The sequence below is a fragment of the Diachasmimorpha longicaudata genome, chromosome 18, assembly GCF_034640455.1.
Source record: "Diachasmimorpha longicaudata isolate KC_UGA_2023 chromosome 18, iyDiaLong2, whole genome shotgun sequence".
In the NCBI taxonomy this organism is placed as follows: domain Eukaryota; kingdom Metazoa; phylum Arthropoda; class Insecta; order Hymenoptera; family Braconidae; genus Diachasmimorpha; species Diachasmimorpha longicaudata.
The window spans coordinates 1,565,996-1,589,847 of record NC_087242.1 but is presented as its reverse complement, the minus strand read 5'-3'; positions in this window follow the sequence as shown (position 1 = coordinate 1,589,847).

The window sequence follows — 23,852 nt, the reverse complement described above, 5'->3', positions numbered from 1 at the left end:
GCCCATTTCTTTGAGAATATCATAGCTAGGACAATTTGGCTGACGCCATTGGATTCGTGGGACGATTTCCGATTTTTCGAGGGGTCCGGGAATTGTCCACAGACTATTTTTTAGTTTTTCGCGTTTATCTCGGCTCCTGGGCCTCCTAGAGCCAAACGGGCCCGGATTTGGGATCACACCGTTTTTCGCCCATTTCTTTGAGAATATCATCGCTAGGACAATTTGGCTGGCGCCATTGGATTCGTGAGACGATTTCCGATTTTTCGAGGGGTCCGGGAATTTTCTAAAGTCGATTTTTTCGTTTTTCGCGTTTTTCTCGGCTCCTGGGCCTCCTAGAGCAAAACGCGCCCGGATTTAGACTCAGACCGTTTTTCGCCCATTTCTTTGAGAATATCATAGCTAGGACAATTTGGCTGACGCCATTGGATTCGTGGGACGATTTCCGATTTTTCGTGGGGTCCGGGAATTTTCTACAGTCGATTTTTTCATTTTTCACGTTTTTCTCGGCTCCTGGGCCTCCTACAGCAAAACGGGCCCGGATTTGGGATCACACCGTTTTTGGCCCATATCTTTGAGAATATCATAGCTAAGACAATTTGGCCGGCCCCATTGGATTCGTGAGACGATTTCCGATTTTTCGAGGGGTCCGGGAATTGTCCACAGACTATTTTTTCGTTTTTCGCGTTTATCTCGGCTCCTGGGCTTCCTAGAGCCAAACGGGCCCGGATTTGGGATCACACAGTTTTTCGCCCATATCTTTGAGAATATCATAGCTAGGACAATTTGGCTGGCGCCATTGGATTCGTGAGACGATTTCCGATTTTTCTAGGGAACCGGGAATTTTCTAATGTCGATTTTTTCGTTATTCGCGTTTTTCTCGGCTCCTGGGCCTCCTACAGCAAAACGGGCCCGGATTTGGGATCACACTGTTTTTGGCCCATATCTTTGGAAATATCATAGCTAAGACAATTTGGCCGGCCCCATTGGATTCGTGAGACGATTTCCGATTTTTCTAGGGGTCCGGGAATTGTCCACAGACTATTTTTTCGTTTTTCGCGTTTATCTCGGCTCCTGGGCCTCCTACAGCAAAACGGGCCCTGCTTTGGGATCACACCGTTTTTGGCCCATATCTTTGGAAATATCATAGCTAAGACAATTTGGCTGGCGCCATTGGATTCGTGAGACGATTTCCGATCTTTCTAGGGGTCCAGGAATTTTCTAAAGTCAATTTTTTCGTTTTTCGCGTTTTTCTCGGCTCCTGTGCCTCCTAGAGCAAAACGCGCCCGGATTTAGACTCAGACCGTTTTTCGCCCATTTCTTTGAGAATATCATAGCTAGGACAATTTGGCTGACGCCATTGGATTCGTGGGACGATTTCCGATTTTTCGAGGGGTCCGGGAATTGTCCACAGACTATTTTTTAGTTTTTCGCGTTTATCTCGGCTCCTGGGCCTCCTAGAGCCAAACGGGCCCGGATTTGGGATCACACCGTTTTTCGCCCATATCTTTGAGAATATCATAGCTAGGACAATTTGGCTGGCGCCATTGGATTCGTGAGACGATTTCCGATTTTTCGAGGGGTCCGGGAATTTTCTAAAGTCGATTTTTTCGTTTTTCGCGTTTTTCTCGGCTCCTGGGCCTCCTAGAGCCAAACGCGCCCGGATTTAGACTCAGACTGTTTTTCGCCCATATCTTTGGAAATATCATAGCTAGGACAATTTGGCTGGCGCCCTTGGATTCGTGAAACGATTTCCGATTTTGTAGGGGTCCGGGAATTGTCCACAGACTATTTTTTAGTTTTTCGCGTTTATCTCGGCTCCTGGGCCTCCTAGAGCCAAACGGGCCCGGATTTGGGATCACACCGTTTTTCGCCCATTTCTTTGAGAATATCATAGCTAGGACAATTTGGCTGGCGCCATTGGATTCGTGGGACGATTTCCGATTTTTCGAGGGGTCCGGGAATTTTCTAAAGTCGATTTTTTCGTTTTTCGGGTTTTTCTCGGCTCCTGAGCCTCCTACAGCAAAACGGGCCCTGATTTGGGATCACACCGTTTTTGGCTCATATCTTTGAGAATATCATAGCTAAGACAATTTGGCCGGCCCCATTGGATTCGTGAGACGATTTCCGATTTTTCGAGGGGTCCGGGAATTTTCTAAAGTCGATTTTTTCGTTTTTCGGGTTTTTCTCGGCTCCTGGGCCTCCTACAGCAAAACGGGCCCTGATTTGGGATCACACCGTTTTTGGCCCATATCTTTGAGAATATCATAGCTAAGACAATTTGGCCGGCCCCATTGGATTCGTGAGACGATTTCCGATTTATCTAGAGGTCCGGGAATTGTCCACAGACTATTTTTTCGTTTTTCGCGTTTATCTCGGCTCCTGGGCCTCCTAGAGCCAAACGGGCCCGAATTTGGGATCACACCGTTTTTCGCCCATATCTTTGAGAATATCATAGCTAGGACAATATGGCTGGCGCCATTATATTCGCGAGACGATTTCCGATATTTCGAGGGGTCCGGGATTTTTCTAAAGTCGATTTTTTCGTTTTTCGCGTTTTTCTCGGCTCCTGGGCCTCCTAGAGCCAAACGCGCCCGGATTTAGACTCAGACTGTTTTTCGCCCATATCTTTGGAAATATCATAGCTAGGACAATTTGGCTGGCGCCCTTGGATTCGTGAAACGATTTCCGATTTTGTAGGGGTCCGGGAATTGTCCACAGACTATTTTTTAGTTTTTCGCGTTTATCTCGGCTCCTGGGCCTCCTAGAGCCAAACGGGCCAGGATTTGGGATCACACCGTTTTTCGCCCATTTCTTTGAGAATATCATAGCTAGGACAATTTGGCTGGCGCCATTGGATTCGTGGGACGATTTCCGATTTTTCGAGGGGTCCGGGAATTGTCCACAGACTATTTTTTAGTTTTTCGCGTTTATCTCGGCTCCTGGGCCTCCTAGAGCCAAACGGGCCCGGATTTGGGATCACACCGTTTTTCGCCCATTTCTTTGAGAATATCATCGCTAGGACAATTTGGCTGGCGCCATTGGATTCGTGAGACGATTTCCGATTTTTCGAGGGGTCCGGGAATTTTCTAAAGTCGATTTTTTCGTTTTTCGCGTTTTTCTCGGCTCCTGGGCCTCCTAGAGCAAAACGCGCCCGGATTTAGACTCAGACCGTTTTTCGCCCATTTCTTTGAGAATATCATAGCTAGGACAATTTGGCTGACGCCATTGGATTCGTGGGACGATTTCCGATTTTTCGAGGGGTCCGGGAATTTTCTACAGTCGATTTTTTCATTTTTCACGTTTTTCTCGGCTCCTGGGCCTCCTACAGCAAAACGGGCCCGGATTTGGGATCACACCGTTTTTGGCCCATATCTTTGAGAATATCATAGCTAAGACAATTTGGCCGGCCCCATTGGATTCGTGAGACGATTTCCGATTTTTCGAGGGGTCCGGGAATTGTCCACAGACTATTTTTTCGTTTTTCGCGTTTATCTCGGCTCCTGGGCTTCCTAGAGCCAAACGGGCCCGGATTTGGGATCACACAGTTTTTCGCCCATATCTTTGAGAATATCATAGCTAGGACAATTTGGCTGGCGCCATTGGATTCGTGAGACGATTTCCGATTTTTCTAGGGAACCGGGAATTTCCTAAAGTCGATTTTTTCGTTTTTCGCGTTTTTCTCGGCTCCTGGGCCTCCTACAGCAAAACGGGCCCTGATTTGGGATCACACCGTTTTTGGCCCATATCTTTGGTAATATCATAGCTAAGACAATTTGGCCGGCCCCATTGGATTCGTGAGAAGATTTCCGATTTTTCTAGGGGTCCGGGAATTGTCCACAGACTATTTTTTCGTTTTTCGCGTTTATCTCGGCTCCTGGGCCTCCTAGAGCCAAACGGGCCCGGATTTGGGATCACACCGTTTTTCGCCCATATCTTTGAGAATATCATAGCTAGGACAATTTGGCTGGCGCCATTGGATTCGTGAGACGATTTCCGATTTTTCGAGGGGTCCGGGAATTTTCTAAAGTCGATTTTTTCGTTTTTCGCGTTTTTCTCGACTCCTGGGCCTCCTAGAGTCAAACGGGCCCGGATTTGGGATCACACCGTTTTTCGCCCATATCTTTGAGAATATCATAGCTAGGACAATTTGGCTGGCGCCACTGGATTCGTGAGACGATTTCCGATTTTTCGAGGGGTCCGGGAATTTTCTAAAGTCGATTTTTTCGTTTTTCGCTTTTTTCTCGGCTCCTGGGCCTCCTAGAGCAAAACGCGTTCGGATTTAGACTCAGACAGTTTTTTGCCCATATCTTTGGAAATATCATAGCTAGGACAATTTGGCTGGCGCCCTTGGATTCGTGAGACGATTTCCGATGTTTGTAGGGGTCCGGGAATTGCCCACAGACTATTTTTTAGTTTTTCGCGTTTATCTTGGCTCCTGGGCCTCCTAGAGCCAAACGGGCCCGGATTTGGGATCACACCGTTTTTCGCCCATTTCTTTGAGAATATCATCGCTAGGACAATTTGGCTGGCGCCATTATATTCGCGAGACGATTTCCGATTTTTCGAGGGGTCCGGGAATTTTGTAAAGTCGATTTTTTCGTTTTTCGCGTTTTTCTCGACTCCTGGGCCTCCTAGAGCAAAACGCGCCCGGATTTAGACTCAGACCGTTTTTCGCCCATTTCTTTGAGAATATCATAGCTAGGACAATTTGGCTGACGCCATTGGATTCGTGGGTCGATTTCCGATTTTTCGAGGGGTCCGGGAATTGTCCACAGACTATTTTTTAGTTTTTCGCGTTTATCTCGGCTCCTGGGCCTCCTAGAGCCAAACGGGCCCGGATTTGGGATCACACCGTTTTTCGCCCATTTCTTTGAGAAAATCATCGCTAGGACAATTTGGCTGGCGCCCTTGGATTCGTGAGACGATTTCCGATGTGTGTAGGGGTCCGGGAATTGTCCACAGACTATTTTTTAGTTTTTCGCGTTTATCTTGGCTCCTGGGCCTCCTAGAGCCAAACGGGCCCGGATTTGGGATCACACCGTTTTTCGCCCATTTCTTTGAGAATATCATCGCTAGGACAATTTGGCTGGCGCCATTATATTCGCGAGACGATTTCCGATTTTTCGAGGGGTCCGGGAATTTTGTAAAGTCGATTTTTTCGTTTTTCGCGTTTTTCTCGACTCCTGGGCCTCCTAGAGCAAAACGCGCCCGGATTTAGACTCAGACCGTTTTTCGCCCATTTCTTTGAGAATATCATAGCTAGGACAATTTGGCTGACGCCATTGGATTCGTGGGACGATTTCCGATTTTTCGAGGGGTCCGGGAATTGTCCACAGACTATTTTTTAGTTTTTCGCGTTTATCTCGGCTCCTGGGCCTCCTAGAGCCAAACGGGCCCGGATTTGGGATCACACCGTTTTTCGCCCATTTCTTTGAGAATATCATCGCTAGGACAATTTGGCTGGCGCCATTGGATTCGTGAGACGATTTCCGATTTTTCGAGGGGTCCGGGAATTTTCTAAAGTCGATTTTTTCGTTTTTCGCGTTTTTCTCGGCTCCTGGGCCTCCTAGAGCAAAACGCGCCCGGATTTAGACTCAGACCGTTTTTCGCCCATTTCTTTGAGAATATCATAGCTAGGACAATTTGGCTGACGCCATTGGATTCGTGGGACGATTTCCGATTTTTCGAGGGGTCCGGGAATTTTCTACAGTCGATTTTTTCATTTTTCGCGTTTTTCTCGGCTCCTGGGCCTCCTACAGCAAAACGGGCCCGGATTTGGGATCACACCGTTTTTGGCCCATATCTTTGAGAATATCATAGCTAAGACAATTTGGCCGGCCCCATTGGATTCGTGAGACGATTTCCGAGTTTTCGAGGGGTCCGGGAATTGTCCACAGCCTATTTTTTCGTTTTTCGCGTTTATCTCGGCTCCTGGGCTTCCTAGAGCCAAACGGGCCCGGATTTGGGATCACACAGTTTTTCGCCCATATCTTTGAGAATATCATAGCTAGGACAATTTGGCTGGCGCCATTGGATTCGTGAGACGATTTCCGATTTTTCTAGGGAACCGGGAATTTCCTAAAGTCGATTTTTTCGTTTTTCGCGTTTTTCTCGGCTCCTGGGCCTCCTACAGCAAAACGGGCCCTGATTTGGGATCACACCGTTTTTGGCCCATATCTTTGAGAATATCATAGCTAAGACAATTTGGCCGGCCCCATTGGAATCGTGAGACGATTTCCGATTTTTCGAGGGGTCCGGGAATTTTCTAAAGTCGATTTTTTCGTTTTTCGGGTTTTTCTCGGCTCCTGGGCCTCCTACAGCAAAACGGGCCCTGATTTGGGATCACACCGTTTTTGGCCCATATCTTTGAGAATATCATAGCTAAGACAATTTGGCCGGCCCCATTGGATTCGTGAGACGATTTCCGATTTATCTAGAGGTCCGGGAATTGTCCACAGACTATTTTTTCGTTTTTCGCGTTTATCTCGGCTCCTGGGCCTCCTAGAGCCAAACGGGCCCGAATTTGGGATCACACCGTTTTTCGCCCATATCTTTGAGAATATCATAGCTAGGACAATATGGCTGGCGCCATTATATTCGCGAGACGATTTCCGATATTTCGAGGGGTCCGGGATTTTTCTAAAGTCGATTTTTTCGTTTTTCGCGTTTTTCTCGGCTCCTGGGCCTCCTAGAGCCAAACGGGCCCGGATTTGGGATCGCACCGTCTTTCGCCCATATCGTTGAGAATATCATAGCTAAGACAATTTGGCTGGCGCCATTGGATTCGTGAGACGATTTCCGATTTTTCGAGGGCTCCGGGAATTTTCTAAAGTCGATTTTTTCGTTTTTCGCTTTTTTCTCGGCTCCTGGGCCTCCTAGAGCAAAACGCGTTCGGATTTAGACTCAGACAGTTTTTTGCCCATATCTTTGGAAATATCATAGCTAGGACAATTTGGCTGGCGCCCTTGGATTCGTGAGACGATTTCCGATGTTTGTAGGGGTCCGGGAATTGTCCACAGACTATTTTTTAGTTTTTCGCGTTTATCTTGGCTCCTGGGCCTCCTAGAGCCAAACGGGCCCGGATTTGGGATCACACCGTTTTTCGCCCATTTCTTTGAGAATATCATAGCTAGGACAATTTGGCTGACGCCATTGGATTCGTGGGACGATTTCCGATTTTTCGAGGGGTCCGGGAATTGTCCACAGACTATTTTTTAGTTTTTCGCGTTTATCTCGGCTCCTGGGCCTCCTAGAGCCAAACGGGCCCGGATTTGGGATCACACCGTTTTTCGCCCATTTCTTTGAGAATATCATCGCTAGGACAATTTGGCTGGCGCCATTGGATTCGTGAGACGATTTCCGATTTTTCGAGGGGTCCGGGAATTTTCTAAAGTCGATTTTTTCGTTTTTCGCGTTTTTCTCGGCTCCTGGGCCTCCTAGAGCAAAACGCGCCCGGATTTAGACTCAGACCGTTTTTCGCCCATTTCTTTGAGAATATCATAGCTAGGACAATTTGGCTGACGCCATTGGATTCGTGGGACGATTTCCGATTTTTCGAGGGGTCCGGGAATTTTCTACAGTCGATTTTTTCATTTTTCACGTTTTTCTCGGCTCCTGGGCCTCCTACAGCAAAACGGGCCCGGATTTGGGATCACACCGTTTTTGGCCCATATCTTTGAGAATATCATAGCTAAGACAATTTGGCCGGCCCCATTGGATTCGTGAGACGATTTCCGATTTTTCGAGGGGTCCGGGAATTGTCCACAGACTATTTTTTCGTTTTTCGCGTTTATCTCGGCTCCTGGGCTTCCTAGAGCCAAACGGGCCCGGATTTGGGATCACACAGTTTTTCGCCCATATCTTTGAGAATATCATAGCTAGGACAATTTGGCTGGCGCCATTGGATTCGTGAGACGATTTCCGATTTTTCTAGGGAACCGGGAATTTCCTAAAGTCGATTTTTTCGTTTTTCGCGTTTTTCTCGGCTCCTGGGCCTCCTACAGCAAAACGGGCCCTGATTTGGGATCACACCGTTTTTGGCCCATATCTTTGGTAATATCATAGCTAAGACAATTTGGCCGGCCCCATTGGATTCGTGAGAAGATTTCCGATTTTTCTAGGGGTCCGGGAATTGTCCACAGACTATTTTTTCGTTTTTCGCGTTTATCTCGGCTCCTGGGCCTCCTAGAGCCAAACGGGCCCGGATTTGGGATCACACCGTTTTTCGCCCATATCTTTGAGAATATCATAGCTAGGACAATTTGGCTGGCGCCATTGGATTCGTGAGACGATTTCCGATTTTTCGAGGGGTCCGGGAATTTTCTAAAGTCGATTTTTTCGTTTTTCGCGTTTTTCTCGACTCCTGGGCCTCCTAGAGTCAAACGGGCCCGGATTTGGGATCACACCGTTTTTCGCCCATATCTTTGAGAATATCATAGCTAGGACAATTTGGCTGGCGCCACTGGATTCGTGAGACGATTTCCGATTTTTCGAGGGGTCCGGGAATTTTCTAAAGTCGATTTTTTCGTTTTTCGCTTTTTTCTCGGCTCCTGGGCCTCCTACAGCAAAACGGGCCCTGATTTGGGATCACACCGTTTTTGGCCCATATCTTTGAGAATATCATAGCTAAGACAATTTGGCCGGCCCCATTGGATTCGTGAGACGATTTCCGATTTATCTAGAGGTCCGGGAATTGTCCACAGACTATTTTTTCGTTTTTCGCGTTTATCTCGGCTCCTGGGCCTCCTAGAGCCAAACGGGCCCGAATTTGGGATCACACCGTTTTTCGCCCATATCTTTGAGAATATCATAGCTAGGACAATATGGCTGGCGCCATTATATTCGCGAGACGATTTCCGATATTTCGAGGGGTCCGGGATTTTTCTAAAGTCGATTTTTTCGTTTTTCGCGTTTTTCTCGGCTCCTGGGCCTCCTAGAGCCAAACGGGCCCGGATTTGGGATCACACCGTCTTTCGCCCATATCGTTGAGAATATCATAGCTAAGACAATTTGGCTGGCGCCATTGGATTCGTGAGACGATTTCCGATTTTTCGAGGGCTCCGGGAATTTTCTAAAGTCGATTTTTTCGTTTTTCGCTTTTTTCTCGGCTCCTGGGCCTCCTAGAGCAAAACGCGTTCGGATTTAGACTCAGACAGTTTTTTGCCCATATCTTTGGAAATATCATAGCTAGGACAATTTGGCTGGCGCCCTTGGATTCGTGAGACGATTTCCGATGTTTGTAGGGGTCCGGGAATTGTCCACAGACTATTTTTTAGTTTTTCGCGTTTATCTTGGCTCCTGGGCCTCCTAGAGCCAAACGGGCCCGGATTTGGGATCACACCGTTTTTCGCCCATTTCTTTGAGAATATCATCGCTAGGACAATTTGGCTGGCGCCATTATATTCGCGAGACGATTTCCGATTTTTCGAGGGGTCCGGGAATTTTGTAAAGTCGATTTTTTCGTTTTTCGCGTTTTTCTCGACTCCTGGGCCTCCTAGAGCAAAACGCGCCCGGATTTAGACTCAGACCGTTTTTCGCCCATTTCTTTGAGAATATCATAGCTAGGACAATTTGGCTGACGCCATTGGATTCGTGGGACGATTTCCGATTTTTCGAGGGGTCCGGGAATTGTCCACAGACTATTTTTTAGTTTTTCGCGTTTATCTCGGCTCCTGGGCCTCCTAGAGCCAAACGGGCCCGGATTTGGGATCACACCGTTTTTCGCCCATTTCTTTGAGAATATCATCGCTAGGACAATTTGGCTGGCGCCATTGGATTCGTGAGACGATTTCCGATTTTTCGAGGGGTCCGGGAATTTTCTAAAGTCGATTTTTTCGTTTTTCGCGTTTTTCTCGGCTCCTGGGCCTCCTAGAGCAAAACGCGCCCGGATTTAGACTCAGACCGTTTTTCGCCCATTTCTTTGAGAATATCATAGCTAGGACAATTTGGCTGACGCCATTGGATTCGTGGGACGATTTCCGATTTTTCGAGGGGTCCGGGAATTTTCTACAGTCGATTTTTTCATTTTTCACGTTTTTCTCGGCTCCTGGGCCTCCTACAGCAAAACGGGCCCGGATTTCGGATCACACCGTTTTTGGCCCATATCTTTGAGAATATCATAGCTAAGACAATTTGGCCGGCCCCATTGGATTCGTGAGACGATTTCCGATTTTTCGAGGGGTCCGGGAATTGTCCACAGACTATTTTTTCGTTTTTCGCGTTTATCTCGGCTCCTGGGCTTCCTAGAGCCAAACGGGCCCGGATTTGGGATCACACAGTTTTTCGCCCATATCTTTGAGAATATCATAGCTAGGACAATTTGGCTGGCGCCATTGGATTCGTGAGACGATTTCCGATTTTTCTAGGGAACCGGGAATTTTCTAATGTCGATTTTTTCGTTATTCGCGTTTTTCTCGGCTCCTGGGCCTCCTACAGCAAAACGGGCCCGGATTTGGGATCACACTGTTTTTGGCCCATATCTTTGGAAATATCATAGCTAAGACAATTTGGCCGGCCCCATTGGATTCGTGAGACGATTTCCGATTTTTCTAGGGGTCCGGGAATTGTCCACAGACTATTTTTTCGTTTTTCGCGTTTATCTCGGCTCCTGGGCCTCCTACAGCAAAACGGGCCCTGCTTTGGGATCACACCGTTTTTGGCCCATATCTTTGGAAATATCATAGCTAAGACAATTTGGCTGGCGCCATTGGATTCGTGAGACGATTTCCGATCTTTCTAGGGGTCCAGGAATTTTCTAAAGTCAATTTTTTCGTTTTTCGCGTTTTTCTCGGCTCCTGTGCCTCCTAGAGCAAAACGCGCCCGGATTTAGACTCAGACCGTTTTTCGCCCATTTCTTTGAGAATATCATAGCTAGGACAATTTGGCTGACGCCATTGGATTCGTGGGACGATTTCCGATTTTTCGAGGGGTCCGGGAATTGTCCACAGACTATTTTTTAGTTTTTCGCGTTTATCTCGGCTCCTGGGCCTCCTAGAGCCAAACGGGCCCGGATTTGGGATCACACCGTTTTTCGCCCATATCTTTGAGAATATCATAGCTAGGACAATTTGGCTGGCGCCATTGGATTCGTGAGACGATTTCCGATTTTTCGAGGGGTCCGGGAATTTTCTAAAGTCGATTTTTTCGTTTTTCGCGTTTTTCTCGGCTCCTGGGCCTCCTAGAGCCAAACGCGCCCGGATTTAGACTCAGACTGTTTTTCGCCCATATCTTTGGAAATATCATAGCTAGGACAATTTGGCTGGCGCCCTTGGATTCGTGAAACGATTTCCGATTTTGTAGGGGTCCGGGAATTGTCCACAGACTATTTTTTAGTTTTTCGCGTTTATCTCGGCTCCTGGGCCTCCTAGAGCCAAACGGGCCCGGATTTGGGATCACACCGTTTTTCGCCCATTTCTTTGAGAATATCATAGCTAGGACAATTTGGCTGGCGCCATTGGATTCGTGGGACGATTTCCGATTTTTCGAGGGGTCCGGGAATTTTCTAAAGTCGATTTTTTCGTTTTTCGGGTTTTTCTCGGCTCCTGGGCCTCCTACAGCAAAACGGGCCCTGATTTGGGATCACACCGTTTTTGGCCCATATCTTTGAGAATATCATAGCTAAGACAATTTGGCCGGCCCCATTGGATTCGTGAGACGATTTCCGATTTTTCGAGGGGTCCGGGAATTTTCTAAAGTCGATTTTTTCGTTTTTCGGGTTTTTCTCGGCTCCTGGGCCTCCTACAGCAAAACGGGCCCTGATTTGGGATCACACCGTTTTTGGCCCATATCTTTGAGAATATCATAGCTAAGACAATTTGGCCGGCCCCATTGGATTCGTGAGACGATTTCCGATTTATCTAGAGGTCCGGGAATTGTCCACAGACTATTTTTTCGTTTTTCGCGTTTATCTCGGCTCCTGGGCCTCCTAGAGCCAAACGGGCCCGAATTTGGGATCACACCGTTTTTCGCCCATATCTTTGAGAATATCATAGCTAGGACAATATGGCTGGCGCCATTATATTCGCGAGACGATTTCCGATATTTCGAGGGGTCCGGGATTTTTCTAAAGTCGATTTTTTCGTTTTTCGCGTTTTTCTCGGCTCCTGGGCCTCCTAGAGCCAAACGCGCCCGGATTTAGACTCAGACTGTTTTTCGCCCATATCTTTGGAAATATCATAGCTAGGACAATTTGGCTGGCGCCCTTGGATTCGTGAAACGATTTCCGATTTTGTAGGGGTCCGGGAATTGTCCACAGACTATTTTTTAGTTTTTCGCGTTTATCTCGGCTCCTGGGCCTCCTAGAGCCAAACGGGCCAGGATTTGGGATCACACCGTTTTTCGCCCATTTCTTTGAGAATATCATAGCTAGGACAATTTGGCTGGCGCCATTGGATTCGTGGGACGATTTCCGATTTTTCGAGGGGTCCGGGAATTTTCTAAAGTCGATTTTTTCGTTTTTCGGGTTTTTCTCGGCTCCTGGGCCTCCTACAGCAAAACGGGCCCTGATTTGGGATCACACCGTTTTTGGCCCATATCTTTGAGAATATCATAGCTAAGACAATTTGGCCGGCCCCATTGGAATCGTGAGACGATTTCCGATTTTTCGAGGGGTCCGGGAATTTTCTAAAGTCGATTTTTTCGTTTTTCGGGTTTTTCTCGGCTCCTGGGCCTCCTACAGCAAAACGGGCCCGGATTTAGACTCAGACCGTTTTTCGCCCATTTCTTTGAGAATATCATAGCTAGGACAATTTGGCTGACGCCATTGGATTCGTGGGTCGATTTCCGATTTTTCGAGGGGTCCGGGAATTGTCCACAGACTATTTTTTAGTTTTTCGCGTTTATCTCGGCTCCTGGGCCTCCTAGAGCCAAACGGGCCCGGATTTGGGATCACACCGTTTTTCGCCCATTTCTTTGAGAAAATCATCGCTAGGACAATTTGGCTGGCGCCCTTGGATTCGTGAGACGATTTCCGATGTGTGTAGGGGTCCGGGAATTGTCCACAGACTATTTTTTAGTTTTTCGCGTTTATCTTGGCTCCTGGGCCTCCTAGAGCCAAACGGGCCCGGATTTGGGATCACACCGTTTTTCGCCCATTTCTTTGAGAATATCATCGCTAGGACAATTTGGCTGGCGCCATTATATTCGCGAGACGATTTCCGATTTTTCGAGGGGTCCGGGAATTTTGTAAAGTCGATTTTTTCGTTTTTCGCGTTTTTCTCGACTCCTGGGCCTCCTAGAGCAAAACGCGCCCGGATTTAGACTCAGACCGTTTTTCGCCCATTTCTTTGAGAATATCATAGCTAGGACAATTTGGCTGACGCCATTGGATTCGTGGGACGATTTCCGATTTTTCGAGGGGTCCGGGAATTGTCCACAGACTATTTTTTAGTTTTTCGCGTTTATCTCGGCTCCTGGGCCTCCTAGAGCCAAACGGGCCCGGATTTGGGATCACACCGTTTTTCGCCCATTTCTTTGAGAATATCATCGCTAGGACAATTTGGCTGGCGCCATTGGATTCGTGAGACGATTTCCGATTTTTCGAGGGGTCCGGGAATTTTCTAAAGTCGATTTTTTCGTTTTTCGCGTTTTTCTCGGCTCCTGGGCCTCCTAGAGCAAAACGCGCCCGGATTTAGACTCAGACCGTTTTTCGCCCATTTCTTTGAGAATATCATAGCTAGGACAATTTGGCTGACGCCATTGGATTCGTGGGACGATTTCCGATTTTTCGAGGGGTCCGGGAATTTTCTACAGTCGATTTTTTCATTTTTCGCGTTTTTCTCGGCTCCTGGGCCTCCTACAGCAAAACGGGCCCGGATTTGGGATCACACCGTTTTTGGCCCATATCTTTGAGAATATCATAGCTAAGACAATTTGGCCGGCCCCATTGGATTCGTGAGACGATTTCCGAGTTTTCGAGGGGTCCGGGAATTGTCCACAGCCTATTTTTTCGTTTTTCGCGTTTATCTCGGCTCCTGGGCTTCCTAGAGCCAAACGGGCCCGGATTTGGGATCACACAGTTTTTCGCCCATATCTTTGAGAATATCATAGCTAGGACAATTTGGCTGGCGCCATTGGATTCGTGAGACGATTTCCGATTTTTCTAGGGAACCGGGAATTTCCTAAAGTCGATTTTTTCGTTTTTCGCGTTTTTCTCGGCTCCTGGGCCTCCTACAGCAAAACGGGCCCTGATTTGGGATCACACCGTTTTTGGCCCATATCTTTGAGAATATCATAGCTAAGACAATTTGGCCGGCCCCATTGGAATCGTGAGACGATTTCCGATTTTTCGAGGGGTCCGGGAATTTTCTAAAGTCGATTTTTTCGTTTTTCGGGTTTTTCTCGGCTCCTGGGCCTCCTACAGCAAAACGGGCCCTGATTTGGGATCACACCGTTTTTGGCCCATATCTTTGAGAATATCATAGCTAAGACAATTTGGCCGGCCCCATTGGATTCGTGAGACGATTTCCGATTTATCTAGAGGTCCGGGAATTGTCCACAGACTATTTTTTCGTTTTTCGCGTTTATCTCGGCTCCTGGGCCTCCTAGAGCCAAACGGGCCCGAATTTGGGATCACACCGTTTTTCGCCCATATCTTTGAGAATATCATAGCTAGGACAATATGGCTGGCGCCATTATATTCGCGAGACGATTTCCGATATTTCGAGGGGTCCGGGATTTTTCTAAAGTCGATTTTTTCGTTTTTCGCGTTTTTCTCGGCTCCTGGGCCTCCTAGAGCCAAACGGGCCCGGATTTGGGATCGCACCGTCTTTCGCCCATATCGTTGAGAATATCATAGCTAAGACAATTTGGCTGGCGCCATTGGATTCGTGAGACGATTTCCGATTTTTCGAGGGCTCCGGGAATTTTCTAAAGTCGATTTTTTCGTTTTTCGCTTTTTTCTCGGCTCCTGGGCCTCCTAGAGCAAAACGCGTTCGGATTTAGACTCAGACAGTTTTTTGCCCATATCTTTGGAAATATCATAGCTAGGACAATTTGGCTGGCGCCCTTGGATTCGTGAGACGATTTCCGATGTTTGTAGGGGTCCGGGAATTGTCCACAGACTATTTTTTAGTTTTTCGCGTTTATCTTGGCTCCTGGGCCTCCTAGAGCCAAACGGGCCCGGATTTGGGATCACACCGTTTTTCGCCCATTTCTTTGAGAATATCATAGCTAGGACAATTTGGCTGACGCCATTGGATTCGTGGGACGATTTCCGATTTTTCGAGGGGTCCGGGAATTGTCCACAGACTATTTTTTAGTTTTTCGCGTTTATCTCGGCTCCTGGGCCTCCTAGAGCCAAACGGGCCCGGATTTGGGATCACACCGTTTTTCGCCCATTTCTTTGAGAATATCATCGCTAGGACAATTTGGCTGGCGCCATTGGATTCGTGAGACGATTTCCGATTTTTCGAGGGGTCCGGGAATTTTCTAAAGTCGATTTTTTCGTTTTTCGCGTTTTTCTCGGCTCCTGGGCCTCCTAGAGCAAAACGCGCCCGGATTTAGACTCAGACCGTTTTTCGCCCATTTCTTTGAGAATATCATAGCTAGGACAATTTGGCTGACGCCATTGGATTCGTGGGACGATTTCCGATTTTTCGAGGGGTCCGGGAATTTTCTACAGTCGATTTTTTCATTTTTCACGTTTTTCTCGGCTCCTGGGCCTCCTACAGCAAAACGGGCCCGGATTTGGGATCACACCGTTTTTGGCCCATATCTTTGAGAATATCATAGCTAAGACAATTTGGCCGGCCCCATTGGATTCGTGAGACGATTTCCGATTTTTCGAGGGGTCCGGGAATTGTCCACAGACTATTTTTTCGTTTTTCGCGTTTATCTCGGCTCCTGGGCTTCCTAGAGCCAAACGGGCCCGGATTTGGGATCACACAGTTTTTCGCCCATATCTTTGAGAATATCATAGCTAGGACAATTTGGCTGGCGCCATTGGATTCGTGAGACGATTTCCGATTTTTCTAGGGAACCGGGAATTTCCTAAAGTCGATTTTTTCGTTTTTCGCGTTTTTCTCGGCTCCTGGGCCTCCTACAGCAAAACGGGCCCTGATTTGGGATCACACCGTTTTTGGCCCATATCTTTGGTAATATCATAGCTAAGACAATTTGGCCGGCCCCATTGGATTCGTGAGAAGATTTCCGATTTTTCTAGGGGTCCGGGAATTGTCCACAGACTATTTTTTCGTTTTTCGCGTTTATCTCGGCTCCTGGGCCTCCTAGAGCCAAACGGGCCCGGATTTGGGATCACACCGTTTTTCGCCCATATCTTTGAGAATATCATAGCTAGGACAATTTGGCTGGCGCCATTGGATTCGTGAGACGATTTCCGATTTTTCGAGGGGTCCGGGAATTTTCTAAAGTCGATTTTTTCGTTTTTCGCGTTTTTCTCGACTCCTGGGCCTCCTAGAGTCAAACGGGCCCGGATTTGGGATCACACCGTTTTTCGCCCATATCTTTGAGAATATCATAGCTAGGACAATTTGGCTGGCGCCACTGGATTCGTGAGACGATTTCCGATTTTTCGAGGGGTCCGGGAATTTTCTAAAGTCGATTTTTTCGTTTTTCGCTTTTTTCTCGGCTCCTGGGCCTCCTACAGCAAAACGGGCCCTGATTTGGGATCACACCGTTTTTGGCCCATATCTTTGAGAATATCATAGCTAAGACAATTTGGCCGGCCCCATTGGATTCGTGAGACGATTTCCGATTTATCTAGAGGTCCGGGAATTGTCCACAGACTATTTTTTCGTTTTTCGCGTTTATCTCGGCTCCTGGGCCTCCTAGAGCCAAACGGGCCCGAATTTGGGATCACACCGTTTTTCGCCCATATCTTTGAGAATATCATAGCTAGGACAATATGGCTGGCGCCATTATATTCGCGAGACGATTTCCGATATTTCGAGGGGTCCGGGATTTTTCTAAAGTCGATTTTTTCGTTTTTCGCGTTTTTCTCGGCTCCTGGGCCTCCTAGAGCCAAACGGGCCCGGATTTGGGATCACACCGTCTTTCGCCCATATCGTTGAGAATATCATAGCTAAGACAATTTGGCTGGCGCCATTGGATTCGTGAGACGATTTCCGATTTTTCGAGGGCTCCGGGAATTTTCTAAAGTCGATTTTTTCGTTTTTCGCTTTTTTCTCGGCTCCTGGGCCTCCTAGAGCAAAACGCGTTCGGATTTAGACTCAGACAGTTTTTTGCCCATATCTTTGGAAATATCATAGCTAGGACAATTTGGCTGGCGCCCTTGGATTCGTGAGACGATTTCCGATGTTTGTAGGGGTCCGGGAATTGTCCACAGACTATTTTTTAGTTTTTCGCGTTTATCTTGGCTCCTGGGCCTCCTAGAGCCAAACGGGCCCGGATTTGGGATCACACCGTTTTTCGCCCATTTCTTTGAGAATATCATCGCTAGGACAATTTGGCTGGCGCCATTATATTCGCGAGACGATTTCCGATTTTTCGAGGGGTCCGGGAATTTTGTAAAGTCGATTTTTTCGTTTTTCGCGTTTTTCTCGACTCCTGGGCCTCCTAGAGCAAAACGCGCCCGGATTTAGACTCAGACCGTTTTTCGCCCATTTCTTTGAGAATATCATAGCTAGGACAATTTGGCTGACGCCATTGGATTCGTGGGACGATTTCCGATTTTTCGAGGGGTCCGGGAATTGTCCACAGACTATTTTTTAGTTTTTCGCGTTTATCTCGGCTCCTGGGCCTCCTAGAGCCAAACGGGCCCGGATTTGGGATCACACCGTTTTTCGCCCATTTCTTTGAGAATATCATCGCTAGGACAATTTGGCTGGCGCCATTGGATTCGTGAGACGATTTCCGATTTTTCGAGGGGTCCGGGAATTTTCTAAAGTCGATTTTTTCGTTTTTCGCGTTTTTCTCGGCTCCTGGGCCTCCTAGAGCAAAACGCGCCCGGATTTAGACTCAGACCGTTTTTCGCCCATTTCTTTGAGAATATCATAGCTAGGACAATTTGGCTGACGCCATTGGATTCGTGGGACGATTTCCGATTTTTCGAGGGGTCCGGGAATTTTCTACAGTCGATTTTTTCATTTTTCACGTTTTTCTCGGCTCCTGGGCCTCCTACAGCAAAACGGGCCCGGATTTCGGATCACACCGTTTTTGGCCCATATCTTTGAGAATATCATAGCTAAGACAATTTGGCCGGCCCCATTGGATTCGTGAGACGATTTCCGATTTTTCGAGGGGTCCGGGAATTGTCCACAGACTATTTTTTCGTTTTTCGCGTTTATCTCGGCTCCTGGGCTTCCTAGAGCCAAACGGGCCCGGATTTGGGATCACACAGTTTTTCGCCCATATCTTTGAGAATATCATAGCTAGGACAATTTGGCTGGCGCCATTGGATTCGTGAGACGATTTCCGATTTTTCTAGGGAACCGGGAATTTTCTAATGTCGATTTTTTCGTTATTCGCGTTTTTCTCGGCTCCTGGGCCTCCTACAGCAAAACGGGCCCGGATTTGGGATCACACTGTTTTTGGCCCATATCTTTGGGAATATCATAGCTAGGACAATTTGGCTGGCGCCACTGGATTCGTGAGACGATTTCCGATTTTTCGAGGGGTCCGGGAATTTTCTAAAGTCGATTTTTTCGTTTTTCGCTTTTTTCTCGGCTCCTGGGCCTCCTAGAGCAAAACGCGTTCGGATTTAGACTCAGACAGTTTTTTGCCCATATCTTTGGAAATATCATACCTAGGACAATTTGGCTGGCGCCCTTGGATTCGTGAGACGATTTCCGATGTTTGTAGGGGTCCGGGAATTGCCCACAGACTATTTTTTAGTTTTTCGCGTATATCTTGGCTCCTGGGCCTCCTAGAGCCAAACGGGCCCGGATTTGGGATCACACCGTTTTTCGCCCATTTCTTTGAGAATATCATCGCTAGGACAATTTGGCTGGCGCCATTATATTCGCGAGACGATTTCCGATTTTTCGAGGGGTCCGGGAATTTTGTAAAGTCGATTTTTTCGTTTTTCGCGTTTTTCTCGACTCCTGGGCCTCCTAGAGCAAAACGCGCCCGGATTTAGACTCAGACCGTTTTTCGCCCATTTCTTTGAGAATATCATAGCTAGGACAATTTGGCTGACGCCATTGGATTCGTGGGACGATTTCCGATTTTTCGAGGGGTCCGGGAATTGTCCACAGACTATTTTTTAGTTTTTCGCGTTTATCTCGGCTCCTGGGCCTCCTAGAGCCAAACGGGCCCGGATTTGGGATCACACCGTTTTTCGCCCATTTCTTTGAGAATATCATCGCTAGGACAATTTGGCTGGCGCCATTGGATTCGTGAGACGATTTCCGATTTTTCGAGGGGTCCGGGAATTTTCTAAAGTCGATTTTTTCGTTTTTCGCGTTTTTCTCGGCTCCTGGGCCTCCTAGAGCAAAACGCGCCCGGATTTAGACTCAGACCGTTTTTCGCCGATATCTTTGGAGATATCATAGCTAGGACAATTTGGCTGGCGTCATTGGATTCGTGAGACGATCTCCGATTTTTCTAGCGTATGTATAATCGACATTTTCTCGAAGACAAATCGTTCCCACACAAACTTCGCGCATTGCACTCGTGTAGTTCGACGAGACGAAGCGATTGCACGCGCTTTTATCGGCCTACGATAATGTGTACTCAAGTTATATGCCATCATATCGAACCTGAATATCAACTTCTATGATTGAGTTTTTCGTGAGCAGTGGTCAGGAAGAAAACGATGTTGCATCAGTTTCCTTGGTGATCCGACGTGCTGAAACCGAATATGATGCCAGATTTCGTCTATGTGCAGCCAAAAAAAAGTGATTCCCACGATGTCGTAAAAACGCATATGTCTAATCGACTTTTTCTCGAAGACAAATCGTTCCCACACAAACTTCGCGCATTGCACTCGTGTAGTTCGACGTGATGAAGCTATTGCAACTGGTTTCATCGGTCAACGACAATGTGTACTCAAGTGATATGCCATCCATCCGGTACCGAATATCAAATTGTATGATTGAGTTTTACGTGAGCTGTGTCCGCGACAAAAACGATGTTGCATCAGTTGCATTGGTTATTCGATGCGCGGAACACGAATATGATGCCAGATTTCGTCTATGTGCAGCCAAAAAAAAGTGATTCCCACGATGGCGTAAAAACGCATATGTATAATCAACTTTTTCTCGAAGACAAATCGTTCCCACACAAACTTCGCGCATTGTACTCGTGTAATTCGACGAGACGAAGCTATTGCACGCGGTTTTATTGGCCTACGACAATGTGTACGCAAGTCATATGCCATCATATCGGACCCGAATATCAAATTCTATGATTGCGTTTTCGTGAGCTGTGTCCGCAACAAAAACGATGTTGCACAGTTTCAGGGGTGATTCGACGTGCTGAAACCGAATATGATGCCGGATTTTGTCTTGGTTCAGCCAAAAGAAGTGATTCTCATGATGTCCTAAAAACGCATATGTATAATGTAACGGTTTTCCTGTGGCCTCAGCGAAAACTCAATACCCTAACATCCAAATGTCTCGACTATCCATAAATCTGGCCAAACCATTACCTTCGTTCTCGTAATCCGACAAATCCGTAACGCCAAAAACGTAATACATAAACGGGATCTCGGGGAAAATTAGCAGCCCAAGTGTCCTCGGTACGGTGACCTCTGGCATCATATTCGGTTTCAGCACGTCGAATAACCAAGGAAACTGATGCAACATCGTTTTCTTCGCGACCACTGCTCACGAAAAACTCAATCATAGAAGTTGATATTGGGGTTCAATATGATGGCATATAACTTGCGTACGCATTGTCGTAGGCCGATAATAGCGCGTGCAATAGCTTCGTCTCGTCGAACTACACGGGTGCAATGCGCAAAGTTTATGTGGGAACGATTTGTGTTCGAGAAAAAGTCGATTATACATATGCGTTTTTACGACATAGTGGGAACGATTTGTGTTCAAGAAAAAGTCGATTATACATATGCGTTTTTACGACATCGTGGGAATCACTTGTTTTTGGCTGCACCTAGACGAAATCTGGCATCATATTCGGTTTCAGCTCGTCCAATAACCGAGGAAACTGATGCAACATCGTTTTCTTCGCGACCACTGCTCACGAAAAACTCAATCATAGAAGTTGATAGTCGGGTTCGATATGATGGCATATAACTTGAGTACACATTGTCATAGGCCGATAAAACCGCGTGCAATAGCTTCGTCTCGTCGAACTACACGAGTGCAATGCGCGAAGTTTGTGTGGGAACGATTTGTCTTCGAGAAAAAGTCGATTAGACATATGCGTTTTTACGACATCGTGGGAACGATTTGTGTTCGAGAAAAAGTCGATTATACATATGCGTTTTTACGACATCGTGGGAATCACTTTTTTTTGGCTGCACCTAGACGAAATCTGGCACCATATTCCGTTTCAGCACGTCCAATAACCGAGGAAGCTGATGCAACATCGTTTTCTTCGTGTCCACTGCTCACGAAAAACTCAATCATAGAAGTTGATATTCGGGTTCGATATGATGGCATATAACTTGAGTACACATTGTCGTAGGCCGATAAAACCGCGTGCAATAGCTTCGTCTCGTCGAACTACTCGAGTGCAATGCGCCAAGTTCGTGTGGGAGCGATTTGTCTTCGAGAAAAAGTCGATTATACATATGCGTTTTTACGACATCGTGGGAATCACTTTTTTTTGGCTGCACCTAGACGAAATCTGGCATCATATTCGGTTTCAGCACGTCGAATCACCAAGGAAACTGATGCAACATCGTTTTCTTCCTGACCGCTGCTCACGAAAAACTCAATCATAGAAGTTGATATTCGGGTTCGATATGATGGCATATAACTTGAGTACATATTGTCGTAGGCCGATAAAAGCGCGTGAAATAGCTTCGTCTCGTCGAATTACACGTGTGCAATGCGGAAAGTGTATGTGGGAACGATTTGTCTTCGAGAAAAAGTCGATTATACATATGCGTTTTTACGCCATCGTGGGAATCACTTTTTTTTGGCTGCACATAGACGAAATCTGGCATCATATTCCGTTTCAGCACGTCCAATAACCGAGGAAGCTGATGCAACATCGTTTTCTTCGCGACCACTGCTCACGAAAAACTAAATCATAGAAGTTGATAGTCGGGTTCGATATGACGGCTTATATCTTGCGTACACATTGTCGTAGGCCGATAAAACCGCGTGCAATAGCTTCGTCTCGTCGAACTACACGAGTGTAATGCGGAAAGTTTATGTGGGAACGATTTGTGTTCGAGAAAAAGTCGATTATACATATGCGTTTTTACGACATCTTGGGAATCACTTTTTTTTGGCTGCACCTAGACGAAATCTGGCATCATATTCGGTTTCAGCACGTCGAATAACCAAGGAAACTGACGCAACATCGTTTTCTTCGCGACCACTGCTCACGAAAAACTCAATCATAGAAGTTGATATTGGGGTTCGATATGATGGCTTATAACTTGCGTACACATTGTCGTAGGCCGAGAAAACCGCGTGCAATAGCTTCGTCTCGTCGAACTACACGAGTGCAATGCGCGAAGTTTGTGTGGGAACGATTTGTCTTCGAGAAAAAGTCGATTATACATATGCGTTTTTACGCCATCGTGGGAAAGATTTGTGTTCAAGAAAAAGTCGATTATACATATGCGTTTTTACGACATCGTGGGAATCACTTTTTTTTGGCTGCACCTAGACGAAATCTGGCATCATATTCGGTTTCAGCTCGTCCAATAACCGAGGAAACTGATGCAACATCGTTTTCTTCGCGACCACTGCTCACGAAAAACTCAATCATAGAAGTTGATAGTCGGGTTCGATATGATAGCATATAACTTGAGTACACATTGTCGTAGGCCGATAAAACCTCGTGTAATAGCTTCGTCTCGTCGAACTACACGAGTGCAATGCGCAAAGTTTATGTGGGAACGATTTGTGTTCGAGAAAAAGTCGATTATACATATGCGTTTTTACGACATCGTGGAAACGATGTGTGTTCAAGAAAAAGTCGATTATACATATGCGTTGTTACGACATCGTGGGAACGATGTGTGTTCAAGAAAAAGTCGATTATACATATGCGTTTTTACGACATCGTGGGAATCACTTTTTTTTGGCTGCACCTAGACGAAATCTGGCATCATATTCGGTTTCAGCACGTCGAATCACCAAGGAAACTGATGCAACATCGTTTTCTTCCTGACCACTGCTCACGAAAAACTCAATCATAGAAGTTGATATTCGGGTTCGATATGATGGCATATAACTTGAGTACACATTGTCGTAGGCCGATAAAACCGCGTGCAATAGCTTCGTCTCGTCGAACTACACGAGTGCAATGCGCAAAGTTTATGTGGGAACGATTTGTCTTCGAGAAAAAGTCGATTAGACATATGCGTTTTTACGACATCGTGGGAACGATTTGTGTTCGAGAAAAAGTCGATTATACATATGCGTTTTTACGACATCGTGGGAATCACTTTTTTTTGGCTGCACCTAGACGAAATCTGGCATCATATTCCGTTTCAGCACGTCCAATAACCGAGGAAGCTGATGCAACATCGTTTTCTTCGTGTCCACTGCTCACGAAAAACTAAATCATAGAAGTTGATAGTCGGGTTCGATATGACGGCTTATATCTTGCGTACACATTGTCGTAGGCCGATAAAACCGCGTGCAATAGCTTCGTCTCGTCGAACTACACGAGTGTAATGCGGAAAGTTTATGTGGGAACGATTTGTGTTCGAGAAAAAGTCGATTATACATATGCGTTTTTACGACATCTTGGGAATCACTTTTTTTTGGCTGCACCTAGACGAAATC